The 12917-nt window shown below is 42.8% G+C and overlaps 1 long non-coding RNA gene across 1 annotated transcript; it reads right to left on the bottom strand.

The window, feature by feature from the left end:
- Positions 1-494: 494 nt before the first annotated feature.
- On the bottom strand, positions 495-5738 carry LOC125347165. Its single transcript, XR_007210121.1, has 3 exons — positions 5728-5738; positions 4184-4199; positions 495-621 (listed from the first exon to the last, which is right to left on the bottom strand). It is a non-coding gene; the product is annotated as an uncharacterized LOC125347165 (long non-coding RNA).
- Positions 5739-12917: the final 7179 nt, after the last annotated feature.

Here is a 12917-nt window from a genome sequence, read left to right as displayed (position 1 = left end):
GCGGCATCTCCTAGCCCAGTGAGTGGGTCACATGGGAAAGCACTCGAGCTGCCTCACGTTGTTGTTACATAAAATACAGATACAGTTCTCCACCTAAGTCCCTGGGTTTGCAGACTGACTTACTGTTCTGGATATTGACTGCTTTCCAATGCTAGCAATTGTTCTCAAAGATGCTGAGTTAGATGTGAACCCATTTATGGACTCCAAAAGCTATTGCTCTGAAACATGTGGAGTTCCTCGGACTGATGGTGCTATAAATACTGAATGTTAAGTGCCCTCTTAAAATAGAAAACAACAAATGCTCCTTTTCCTTATTCTTAATAGAAGAATTTGCCCCTAGGGGCAATTTGCTGTATATCTGGAGTCTGGTAACTCCACATAGGATATAGCCTTACATAACTCACTACCACCCTTTTTATGTTGATGAGAAATATTACAGTTTATATTTATTGAGATTCATAGACAGGATTTAACTGGGCCTAGCTGGACTTAGGTTCTGGTTTTAATGTACTTATTCCTCTCAGGATGGATAGCCTGCCAGTTATTAATAAAGGATGTTTGTGTTCACACCACAAAGAGAGTTGTGGGTGCAGATTGCCGGGAATGCTCTGTGGTTTGCTCCTGAGTAGTTAGACATAAAGAAAGATAGCTAAATGCATCTAATTTATTTTTTTTCTTGGCCAGTCCTGGGCTTAGACTCAGGGCCTGAGCACTGTCTCTGGCTTCTTTTTGCTCAAGGCTAGCACTCTGCCATTTGAGCCACAGCGCCACTTCTGGCCGTTTTCTATATATGTGGTGCTGGGGAATTTAACCCAGGGCCTCATGTATACGAGGCAAGCACTCTTGCCACTAGGCCATATCCCAAGCCCTAATTTTTTTTTTTTTAATCCTTCTTTAAAAAAGTTCCCCTGGCCTGGCTGGTTTTTCAATACAGGTCGACAAAGGGTCAAAAAAAAAAACATTTTATAGACGATCAGACTCATACATAAATGGAGGAGGAAATGTCTATTAAATACCTTTCCTCTTTCTTTGAGTCAAGGTCACAGGATTTTGTATTTTCAGGGAAGAGCCATATAATTTGTTTATAATGGAGTTTAATGTTTAAGACATACAAAACCAGAGTAAAAAAATCAAATAGCCAAGGACACTAACCAGAAACTACCATGCCCATGAAACTGCAGCTTAGCATCCTGGCAGGTATAATAAATAAGATAACAGGAGAGGACAGTGAGTGTTTGGATTGTATTAATTTAACATCTATATATCGTTTGCCAAAATTATGTTGTCACATTATTTATTTTGTTCTTCACAGTGCTAAGGGTTGAATCCAGAGCCTCATAGATTACTTTTCTTTTGTTGACAGTACTGGGGTTGAACTCAGAGCCTCACGCTTGTTAGGCAGGCCCTCTGACACTTGAGTCACACCTCCAGCTCTTTATTGCTTTAGTTATTTATCAGGTAAGATCTCATATTTTTGCCCAGAACTGGCCTGGGAGCAAGATCCTCCTACTGATGTCTTCCAGCATAGCTTTATTTGTTGAGATGGGATCTCAGCAAACCTTTTCCTGGGCTGGCCTTGAACCATAATTCTCCCCATCTCTGCCTCCTGAATTGCTGAGATTTGCTGACAGGAGCCATCATTGCACATTTGTTTTCATTCTTCCTCACCCACCTCGTGCAGCTGTTTATATGCTTCATGAGTGTATATCAAGCTCTACAATATTTAGACACAATCCAAATAGTTGCTGTTTTGGTTTTTGCTATTTTTTTTTCCTCCTTCCTATTCGGTTGACCAAAATGAAATACTGCAGAATTCGAATTTGGTCACTGCTGGAACGTGAAGAAAACCTTGAATGCCAAGTTGATCTGTGTCACTCCACATTGCTCCCCTGTTCTTCTGGGAAGACTACATGGTAACTTAATAGACTTTTAATAAATATGGTGGTTATTTCCTAAACACCTCTCCCTCTTTTCATTCCCCCCCCCACTTCCTGACTTTACCTCCATTTCATAACTACAACCTTTATTCGCTTTTGTTTCCTACTAAGCAATAACTATAGCTGTAATCTGCTTATGCCTCTATTCTTTGGGGCCTCTTGATGTTTTCATGGAGTTTTATAGGGTGTTTATATCTGCGAGGCACACATTTTGTTTTATGTGCTTATAAGTATTGCTATTAAAGATTGTAGCCCAGTGAGTGTGGTGATGTAGGCCTGTAATTTCAGCACTTGGGAGACAGAAGCGGGAGGGTCACAAGTTCCGGGCCTGCCTGGGCCACATGGTGAGATCCTATCTCAAAGTAAAACAACATTGTGCATATGTATGGCTGAGGACGGCAGGGTGCATGGGCATATGTGTGAAGTGTGAACATGGAGGGTGAGTGTGGAAACGTGTGTATCTTCTGTGACAGCTGAATGAGGGGCTGAGTACCTTTGCCACTCCTTTCTGGGCAAGTCCTCTCCCGTTCCCTTTGGTGTCTGAGAAGCAGTACGTATTTGGCTCTTCCTCAGCGGTTCACTGCATAGTGCTGGTACCAAGTCAGGGATAATTCTGAAGCAGTGACCTTACACCTACACTGGAGACAAACCACATGGCAGAGGTACAAAGCCAGGCTCTTAACATTTGTATTTTGTCTATTTGGGGCTTCAGTGGAATCATGAGTAACACTGCTTTCATTAGATAGCCAAAGCATTTTGGTTTCAATTGCAAACTCTTGTAAGTGGATTTTACCCGTGGCAGTTCACTGGTAGATTGAGAGAACTGTCAATGGAGATAAAATCCATTGGCAATTAATTGACTGTTAATGACATTGGAAAATATGAACAGTATTTCTAGGGACTTAGAACTAGTATAAACCCTGGAATATTATGACGAAGCTGGGGTGAGAGCCTGGCCCCTCTGTGCTTTGTAGTGTGTTTGTTCTTCCTTTCTGGAAACTTCCTCAGTAGACATTCCAGGAATCGTGTCTAAAACTCACTTGTGTATTGCCAGTCCCTGGCGTAGAGTCTGTCGTGTTACTTGAATAAAGGAATGCTTTGCAAGATTTCTTCCTCTTTCACATTCTTGAGAAACAAGGGCTCCTAAAAGCTGTCCTTATTCTTCATCAGCTGGTTGGCCAGAAACAAGTAAGAAGAGAGGAATGTTCCAGAGCTTCCAAGCAAGAGGTGCCGGGAGGTGGCTGTAGGATGCAGCCTGCCTCCCATTCCTTGCCCTCTTGAGTGCCTGGTGCTCAGAAGCAGCAAGTACATCATAGTTGTCCCTTGCTGTGTCACTGTTCACTTATTGCAGCTTTACTGTAGCATGTTGGTTTCTTAAATACATAAATAGTGATCCCTCACCTAGCACAGGAGTTACATTCCAGAGACCACGCCATTGGTGAGAGATTACTGTGTATATTTAGCCCCTACTCAGGGAGCAAGTAGAAGGAGATGCCTGAAAGATCCTTCCCTGATTCTGAAGCTGCCTTGGGGTGACCAGCTCTCCCCCACCCTGGTCTTTCCCAGTTCGTGTGAGAGGAAGTGTGGGGAGGACTGGTGTCACTTTCACGCTGAGACACACCTTCCTGTAGCTTTACCCACTGACACCGCCACCTGTCCTACCAAAAGGCAGGCTGCCAGGGGGTCCTGAAGTAGAAACAGAAAAACAAAAAAGTTGTGATGGTTCCTTTAGCACATGCAGTTATTGTCATCCTTGGAGAGGACTTCCCTGAACCAAAGAGGTGGCAGTGGTTATGCCCCAGCCCCACAAAAATGTCTTGGTCACCCAGCCTCACAAGGAATTCCTGCGTCAGTTTCCTTTCAGAGAATGGCCTTATCCTCCAAAAATGGAGATGACTGTAAAAGTGGCTTCTCTGACAAATTCCCGGAGTGGCAAGATTTTATCCAGCCTCTGAGCTCTTCATTGAGTATCACATTAGGAGGATACAGGTGAGGGGGTGGAGAGGGAGGCAGAAACTGAATATGTAGTGCAGCCAAAAGACAGTTGAGTATTCAGACTCTGAGCTGTGCAAACACCAACCAGCAGCTTCCATCTTCTGAGCTGAGGAGGAAAGATTTTCTTGAATAAAATGTTTTGCCAGACTGAAGGAGCGGTTTTGTCATTTTGTCTAAAGAGCTATTCATTAAACCTTTGGAAACTTCACCACACATCTGGCTTTCTCACATCTGGATCCATGAGCGGCCACTTCTCAGGCAGTGGGTCTAATCCTCTCCCGAAATGTGAAGAGGATCAGTCTACTTTGGAAAGGTCTGGAGGTTCGTGGCAGTAAGGTTCCATTGCAAATCTCTCCAACCCACCTAACCTTGGCACAAGTGCACTTGACTTTGAATCTTCATCGTGCTGCAGGGGCCAGCTCCGTCCATCAGTGCGTGGCTCAGACCTCACACCCCGTCTGTTAGCAGCGGACGCCAAATTCCTCTCTTTAAAAATGGAAGCCTAGGGGCTGGGAATATGGCCTAGTGGCAAGAGTGCTTGCCTCCTATACATGAAGCCCTCAGTTCAATTCCCCGGCACCACATATATAGAAAATGGCCAGAAGTGGTGCTGTGGCTCAGGTGGCAGAGTGCTAGCCTTGAGCGGGAAGAAGCCAGGGACAGTGCTCAGGCCCTGAGTCCAAGGCCCAGGACTGGCAATAAAAAATAAAAAAAAATAAAAATAAATGGAAGCCTATTTTTGTCAAGACAGAGCTGGGCGTCCTTAACTCAGCCTGTAGCTACAAACGAGTGGACTGTGAAGGCCTTCCACTCAAGGCAGATAGACAACACGTTAAAGACAGTGCTATGACTGCAGCCCTGAAAAAAGGTAAAGAGCCCTTTGAGACCTCAAATTGCAATTTGGTGGAGCTCGTCAGCTAATTGTATAATCTCACCTAGGAGTAAGTACTCTGCACAGTACCTCGTGATCCTGGTAGCTGCCACACTTCAGGTAAGGCGATGGCGCCCTAGGTAAATGTCTGCTCTGATCAGGTTTCTAGGTGCTCCTTACCTTCCGCATTCAAGCAGCTACCGGAAGTGAGTACAGCTGGTTGCCAGGGGCTCACATCTATAATCGTAGCTACTCAGAAGATGGAGATCTCAGGGCTGCGATTCAAAGCCAACCCAGGAAGGAAAGTGAGACCATGAGAAGGCCAGAAATACAGCTGTGGCTCAAATGCAAGTGTTTGCTTTGAGCAGAAAAGCTCAGAGCCAGCTCTAGCCCGTGAGCCCAAGCCTCAGGACCAGCATGGGGGAAAGAAACGAGGGTAGATCATTGCAGTAAGTGTGGGTTCATGTCAGAATTCTCTTTACAAGGAAAGACAAGCACATCTGGCTATGTAAGTATGTGTTAAGTCTGGCAGTGTTTATCTGCAAATTAATAAAGTCATTTCATTCAAATTAAGTTATTTTAATGTGATTGTTTCTTAATCAGCATTTCAAAGATCTAGCATATGGCTCCATTGTTACGTGTGACTCCATGAAGCACAAAGGCATTCTGAAACTTAAGCTTGTGGTTATAGTCACTGGAATTTATAATAACTGAATGGAGTTTATTACGTGAATATGTTCCTTTCATGAAGGCCATACATCTATATCTGATGCCCAGAATTTCTTGACCTTGTTCAGTTTCATTCCAGCAATTAAGTGGAATGGCAGTCATAATAGTAAGTTTAAATTTGCCAGGTATGAGCCATTTTGCTTAGATTAATCCTTATGACAAAAGATTGTTGTAAGGGAATTAGCCTTGTTTTACAGATAAGGAAACAGAAACACACAGTTGCTCTCTTAACTTTCCTCAGTTACTCCTATGTTTGAGTGGAGACATGAACCCTGGAAAACTAAGAACGCATCTGCTCTAATCCCTGCCCAGCACTACCTCTAAAATCTCAGTAAGGGAACTGCACATCTTTTGCCCTGTTGCTTGGTGTGGGTCTCTGCTAAATGTCATCAAGATGTCTCCATTCAGCCTTTTCACCAGAAAGTCCTATTTCCTCTCAACAGAGTTTATGGTCTGTTCTATAGTATAGGCATGAAAAATAAAATAAAATCTGGAAAGGTTACAGCAAAACAAGACTGAAACAATTCTCATTCTTAAATGCCCCCATTAAAATGTACATATCTGAAAACATGTAACTTTCAGGCTAATCAACAATATCAAATATACAGTAGAGAAACAGTTAATTAAATCACAAAGCCTTTCCCAATGATTTGCTTAAGTACCTCCAATTTGCATAATGTTTAATGTATATGTTAGCTGTTCTTTTCATTTCCCCAAGTTTGTCCCAGAAAGCATTTAAATTATGTTATGTACCTGGATAAATGCCACCCCTGAGTTATCCTTTGATAGCAAACCTTCAACTATTATACAAGGATTATTACAAGAGTGTTCGGTGTCGGCGATTCAGTATCTTTGGCATCACCGCAGGTTAATGCATTATCCATTACCCACTAGATTGCCTAATATCTTCCATTCAAATACAATCAGTGTTATAGTGTTGCTCCAATTTTAGTTCTAGAAAACATTTGTCTCTGCAGATGTGTTTGCATATGTAATTTTGTGAGCAAATGAAAACTGTCATCCCTTTCATACATTTTTTTCCAATATTCTGTTTAACTGCACGTAATTGAAACCCAAGCTTAGTCACTTAACCTAATAGTTCCTTCTTCATGGGAGAGAGGCAGGTGGGGGCTGGTTCAGCCATTCTAGGAAGTTGTCAAGGAAGGCCACATGGATGCCTGTGAACGCCAGAGAACACCAGAGAAGCCATTGCTTCTGTGTCATTCTGCCTCCCAAATCTGATGAGTACCTGTCATTAGAAATCCATCCCAGAACCCTGCAGCCAAAGGTTATGGCAAATATAGGTTACAGGACTCCCAGGTGCTTGGGTACAGGGAAAGGTTAGATGGGGAAATAAATGATACAGCAGTTTGCCCCAGAGGGGACTTAGGAACAATCACATTTCACTTCTAGATTTAAATAAATAGAGCTAACGGTATGCTTCTGCATAGTAAGATGCTGTGGTGTGAGCATGTCACCCAAAGATTCATGCCTGGAATTCTGGTCCCCAATGCGGCAGTGGTGAGGTGGTGTGGTGTGGTTTGGAAATGAAAGGGCTCAGATGGTGAACACTGGTCCCCAATTCAACATTCAGAGGTAGATCTTGAACCAAAATAAGTTCATTTTCTCAGGTCTTCTGACATGTGACTAACACACGAGTGGCAGGTGGTCTGGTCATTGTGGGAGCCAAAAGGGTTTGTTATAAAAAGTCAGCCTGGCTCTCAAACCTCGCCTCCTGTCTCATGTGATGATCCCTTCTGCACTTGGCCAGGTCTGTGTTCCCTCAGTAGTGAGGATCTACTCCTTCAGCAGCCATAGCAGTCCTCTTTGCCTAAGATGGCCACTGCTACCAGATGACTGTCTCACTTCCCTCCTCTCATGAGCCTTTACTGCATGCTGGGGTGACTGCTCTTCTCTTACAAACATAAAGTTCCAGACACCAACACTTCAAGTTGTGGAGAGAAGAAACGGAAGAGCCCCATGTGTGTTTTAAGGAGCAATAAAAATTCCTTGACTTCTTATCCTTTAATTCTTAGACGCATGTTTCCTACCTGTGAGTGACAAGGTCCTCAGCATATACCTACACGGAGCCCTGTAGGATGCAGCTCTCCATCGACGGTACACCCCGCCTCCATCCAGGAGCCAGGCAAACCGGGGCCCATCAACTTAGCTGAATCCTTTGCTCTGACTGCCATGGGGTCTCAGATATGCTTTACTGGCTTAATAGAGTTTGAATGGCATCAAGATCTGGCCTAGCTTAATTTGCCTTTGACCTCTTCCTTCAGCTCTGCTCTAAGACATGCCAGTGGAACACCCATGCATTTTCAGTATTTCTACTACCAACCCTAAATGCTACATTTTTTTTTCTTTTCATTTTGAAGACTCCACAGCCTCCCCCTTCCTTTGGTGGGAACCATTTGAAATGTGTTAAAATGAGGAAAAGATGCTATTAAAAGGAGAAAAACAGGTGGAGAAGAAAGATACTGAACCCCTCTGGCAGATCACTTGTGAGAGAACCTTCAACTTGAATGGTGTTACCTCCTCCCCCAACCTAATTAATTCTCTTTATGAAAAAAATCCACATCTTTTTCCTTCAATCAATGTCAACAACCAATTACAGTCTTTCATCGCCTAAAGTGTAATAACGTAAATGTTATCAGGGAAGAAAACAGTTGGACTGACAAGATTAGCAATTCACTCCTTCCTTAATCTTGTAATCACACGCCAGGCAGCAGTTTACAATAATAGACACCCGAATTTGCTAATAAATTATTCTAGAAAGACCAAGTGTAAATTCGCCCATCTTGTCATGCCTGCTCTTGGCACAGAAACATGTGTCTTCCTGTGGGACACACGTGATGAGTTACAATCACCACCTTGGAGGGTTTTCCCCTCCGCCATTACTCACTACAGACAATGGGTTTTTACGTAGCAAATCACCCTTGATGGAAGCTCTAACTGTGAGTAGCTTTCAGGGGCCAACAGAAAACCAAGGCAGCTGGCAGTGACAGCAAGTACTTCACCATCTCTCGGCTTAACACTTGGCTGTCACCTCCTTCTTGCCTGAATGAGGAATCAGATCTTTGTTGATATGTGATATTTGGTACCTGAAGTCTTAGGGAAGCCAAACTTTGTTATCACTACTCAAAAATAAATAAAATCATACTCCCTACGCCCCAGAGTGCAAGTGTAATGGCGATGAATTTTAGACCATCATCTGGATTGTGGCAGAAAGGACACATGTCGGTGGTACAAAGAAAACTGCTTCCTAGCTCCCCCTCTGCCCGGCCAACGATGCCCTCACTCCCTGGCTCTGCGGCCGCCCCTTCAGCTTTCTGGGGTGCAACAAGTCTCCTTCCTGGCTTATGTGAAGTTTCGAAAGTGAATGACAGGTTCTGGAGTCTGCTGTACCCCGCCCCCCCTGAAACTTTGCCCTTGGAAACATTCTCTTAGCTTCTCCTGGGGGCATCATCCTTCACATTCCCTGGGTCTGAAACTATGGCTTACCTCAAGCAAGAAGCACAAAGGACCAGTGAAAGCCAAGCCAAGGGCTTCCAATGCACACATGGGATGGGAAGGCAGAGGTAGAATTGCACTTAGTGAATCACTGGTGGTGTAGAGTTTGGGGCAGAGGAAGAAACAGGCATCGCTGCCTTAGTTTCCAGGAGGTCACATGGCCTGGTGCTGTTGGGCTACATGGGATCTACCTCCTCCCTACTTGCTTCCATACTGCTCCTTCACCGAAGACCTGAAGGAGAATGTCCCTTCCCTGGGTGGCCACACACCTTTCAGTCTATCTTAGAAGATCTAAACGCCCTAAAATCCTCATGCAATCTGCCAGGACATCTCTAGGAAGCCACTCAAGGAAAAAGAATGGAAGCTGTGTCAAGTCCTTAGGACAAAAGGACGTCTGACTGCTCTGGGTGAAGATTCCAGCAACGCACGATGCCAATGAGAAGCCCACAGCAGCCCCCGCTGGGGGGAACCGACTCTGACAGACAATAAGCAATGCAGAAAAGACTATTGCCTGGTGAAATCATTACCACCACCACCACCCCCACACACGGCTCCCAAATCATCATCAAGAGCCTAAATGTAACCGAGGTGGCTAATTTATGGAAGACAGATCACTGTGCTCAGTGTAGTCAGTCCCTGTGTCTCCTAACCTCCCACTGAGAGTGGAAAGATAGGCGTCTATTGCAAAACTGCCACACTGTGCTGCCCATCCTGAATGAAGTCCAATTCAGACAGCCAGGGCTTGAGGTCCACCAACACGCTGTCGTGGGACAAGCCGAGGGCTTCTGAGCCGGGCAGAAAGCAGGGAGGGCGCCTCCGCCATTCTGGTGCTCAGAGTGCTTTGGAAGATGAAGCCAACTTCCTGTTTTGTAACGAGGAGTATATGGTGAAAAATCAAGTTTCGGAGTGTATGGTCAACGACAAATTATTGATAACGGGCTCTGAAAAATGAAGAATTCTGACTCTATAAAAAGGGTGCTATTCGTGTTAGTTGATGACCACTGCAATTCCCAAACACGCAGCTAAGCTATAGAAATACACAGCTGAAGACAGTTGGCACGAATTTCAAGTCACTTATCGTCTACTGTGATAACTACTTACGGGTAACACTCTGAGACGACTACTGAGAAATAGTACATTTCTCTCTGGTTTTATTCTAGGCTTATATGCCATATGCCAAAATTAAGGTCACAGTAAATATACAGTTCTATGCTTTTTTTGTTAACACTGGCTTATATGCACTTATATTCTTTGAAAAGATGAGTTTCATTGATCTCATGGTAGTTGATTATTTCATGCATCCAAGTTGCTTAAAACAAGTTCATTAGGGGCTGGGGATATAGCCTAGTGGCAAGAGTGCCTGCCTCGGATACACGAGGCCCTAGGTTCGATTCCCCAGCACCACATATACAGAAAACAGCCAGATGCGGCGCTGTGGCTCAAGTGGCAGAGTGCTAGCCTTGAGCGGGAAGAAGCCAGGGACAGTGCTCGGGCCATGAGTCCAAGTCCCAGGACTGGCCAAAAAAAAAAAAAAATTCATTAGTGTTTAAATTAATATTTATGTTGTTATTAAATATTAATATTTAACAATAATTTAATATTTCCAAACTTTATTATAAGGATCACATGAAAATCTTTTAATATAAATCTGTCTGCATTTAGCACATTTCTTTCTTAAACTATAGCCCAGAAATAGATTGGTTCACAGGTTCATATACAGTAGCTTTTGAAAAGGAGAGAGCTTAGCCCTATGGTTAGCTGGATGATATATATGAACACATTTAAATACCTAAACATATATGGCCAGAATTTTGTGGGTTTATATTTCACATGAGTAAGTAGGGAAATATTCATTAGGTCCCTACTAACTAGGAATGCTTAGATAAGCAAAATCAACAGGGTCCATGTAATTCCAGAACTTAACAAGACAAGAATCTTTGAAAATTTGGGGTTAAATTTCATGCAGAATTAATAATATGGGGTAAATAAAGAGTCCAAACAAAAAGAAAGCTCTCACTCTCAGAATACCACATATGCAAATAATTCCAACAAACAAATGGTATTAAAATTTGCTAAGCACTAGAGCAGCTGTCAAAGTACCCATAAATTATGCATTATGTTCAGTTAGTTAAGGTTATGGAGGCATATTAGAAATTGGTTTAACTCCAAATGGTACATAAAGGGAGAAATAAAAATAATTATTTTACTTCCTAATTTAAAAATGAAAAGGAATAATTTACACGACAGAGGGGGTTGTCCATTTATTATTTTCCACAAAGCTATCAGAGGGAAAAACTGCCAAAACTCTAGGAATGGAGAAATTTAAGAGGAGACAATCCACTAGGAATTTCTATATAATGAAGGTGGATTGAGCTCACATGGATGGTTTTACCTTTTGTTTCTAGGCCACAGATTGTCTAGGGAAAAAATATAACAAGGAAGAGAAGAAAGGAGGAAGATAAGGGAACAAGCAAATACAATGTGTTCATATATGTATGATTAATAAATCATTAATACCCAGCATTTACACAGAACCTTTGAAATCAGTAAGGAAACAATTGAAAAAAAGGAACAGGCAAAAAGGATATGAACAGTATTTCACAAATATTCCAAGAAATAACAAACACTCAGTTGCTACTAAATGAGAAGGAAGATGCATCTTAAATCTAGAGTAATGTACTATATCACATTCAACACACTTGCTAAAATTTAAAAGTCAGACAGTATCAAATGTGGATGAGCTTTTATCAACAGGAGCTTTTCATACAGTGCTACAACTTGGTCATACCAAGATGAAAAAGAACCTGACACTTTTGTATGTGTGTGTGTACACACAGGAGCACAGTATGGGCACACGTTTGCTGGCCTTGGGCCTTGAACCCAGGGCCTGCGCACTGACCCTGAGCTTTTGTGCTCAAGGCTTGTGCTCTACTACTTGAGCTACAGCTCCACTTCTGACTTTTTGGTGGTTAAGGACTTTCTTGCCAGGCTAGCTTTGATGAAGCACGATCCTCAGAGCTCAGCCTCCTGAGTAGCTAGGATTACAGGTGTGAGCCACCAGCACCTGGCTAAGCAGGCAGTTCTATGATGGTCTTGTAAATATACCCAGCAGGGCACATGTGTAACTTTATTGTTAGCAATGGAATTTCTGGCTAAAGGATATATTTTTTTTTCATTTTTAAAAGAAAGCCCCCAAACGGAGTGCTGAGTTCAAACCCCAGGACTGGCATCTAATAACAATAGTAATAACAATAAATAATCCAGTCCCAGAAGTCAACAAATAGAATGACAGTGGTTTCATTAAAGTAGCTCAACAATTAGCAACATCCAGCAAGCAATGTAGCCTATTAAGAAAACGCAAGGTAATGACAATCTGGAAATTCAAAATTGTTATCTCCACCTTTCTGGGTTGACATTTTAATAAAGGAGAAATACAGTAAACAAGATAGATAGCTGAAATAAATAGTTGGTGGGGGAAAAAATGGCCTACAGGCAAATGAGGCAGAAGAAGGGCCTGCTCTGGATACAGGTGAGATTCCCAGAGTAATTTTAGGCACCATGGTCAGGTCTCTGTGTGAAGAGTAAAGGGAGCTTAGTCCTGCAGTTATTTGGGCAAAGAGTACCTGGGAGAGTATGGGAAGGGCATTCAGTCTCAGGAAAAGCTTCATGTCCTAAGTGAAGGTCAGTTTATAAGCGTTCGTGCAATGGAACAAGCCCACCTCTTTCATCCTACATCAACTCTGTTTGTTTTCCTTTACCTGTCTTTCCAGGAACATAATAATAGTATTGACTGGATCTTTAAGGACCTGACCCAAGAACAAACGAATATAGTTAGTCTTTAGGTAAACTAGATGGTGCAAGAAAAAAAT

The sequence above is a fragment of the Perognathus longimembris genome, chromosome 2 (genome assembly GCF_023159225.1).
Source record: "Perognathus longimembris pacificus isolate PPM17 chromosome 2, ASM2315922v1, whole genome shotgun sequence".
NCBI lineage: Eukaryota > Metazoa > Chordata > Mammalia > Rodentia > Heteromyidae > Perognathus > Perognathus longimembris.
Note: the sequence above shows the minus strand (reverse complement) of the source record. Positions and strands in the feature narration are given on the sequence as shown.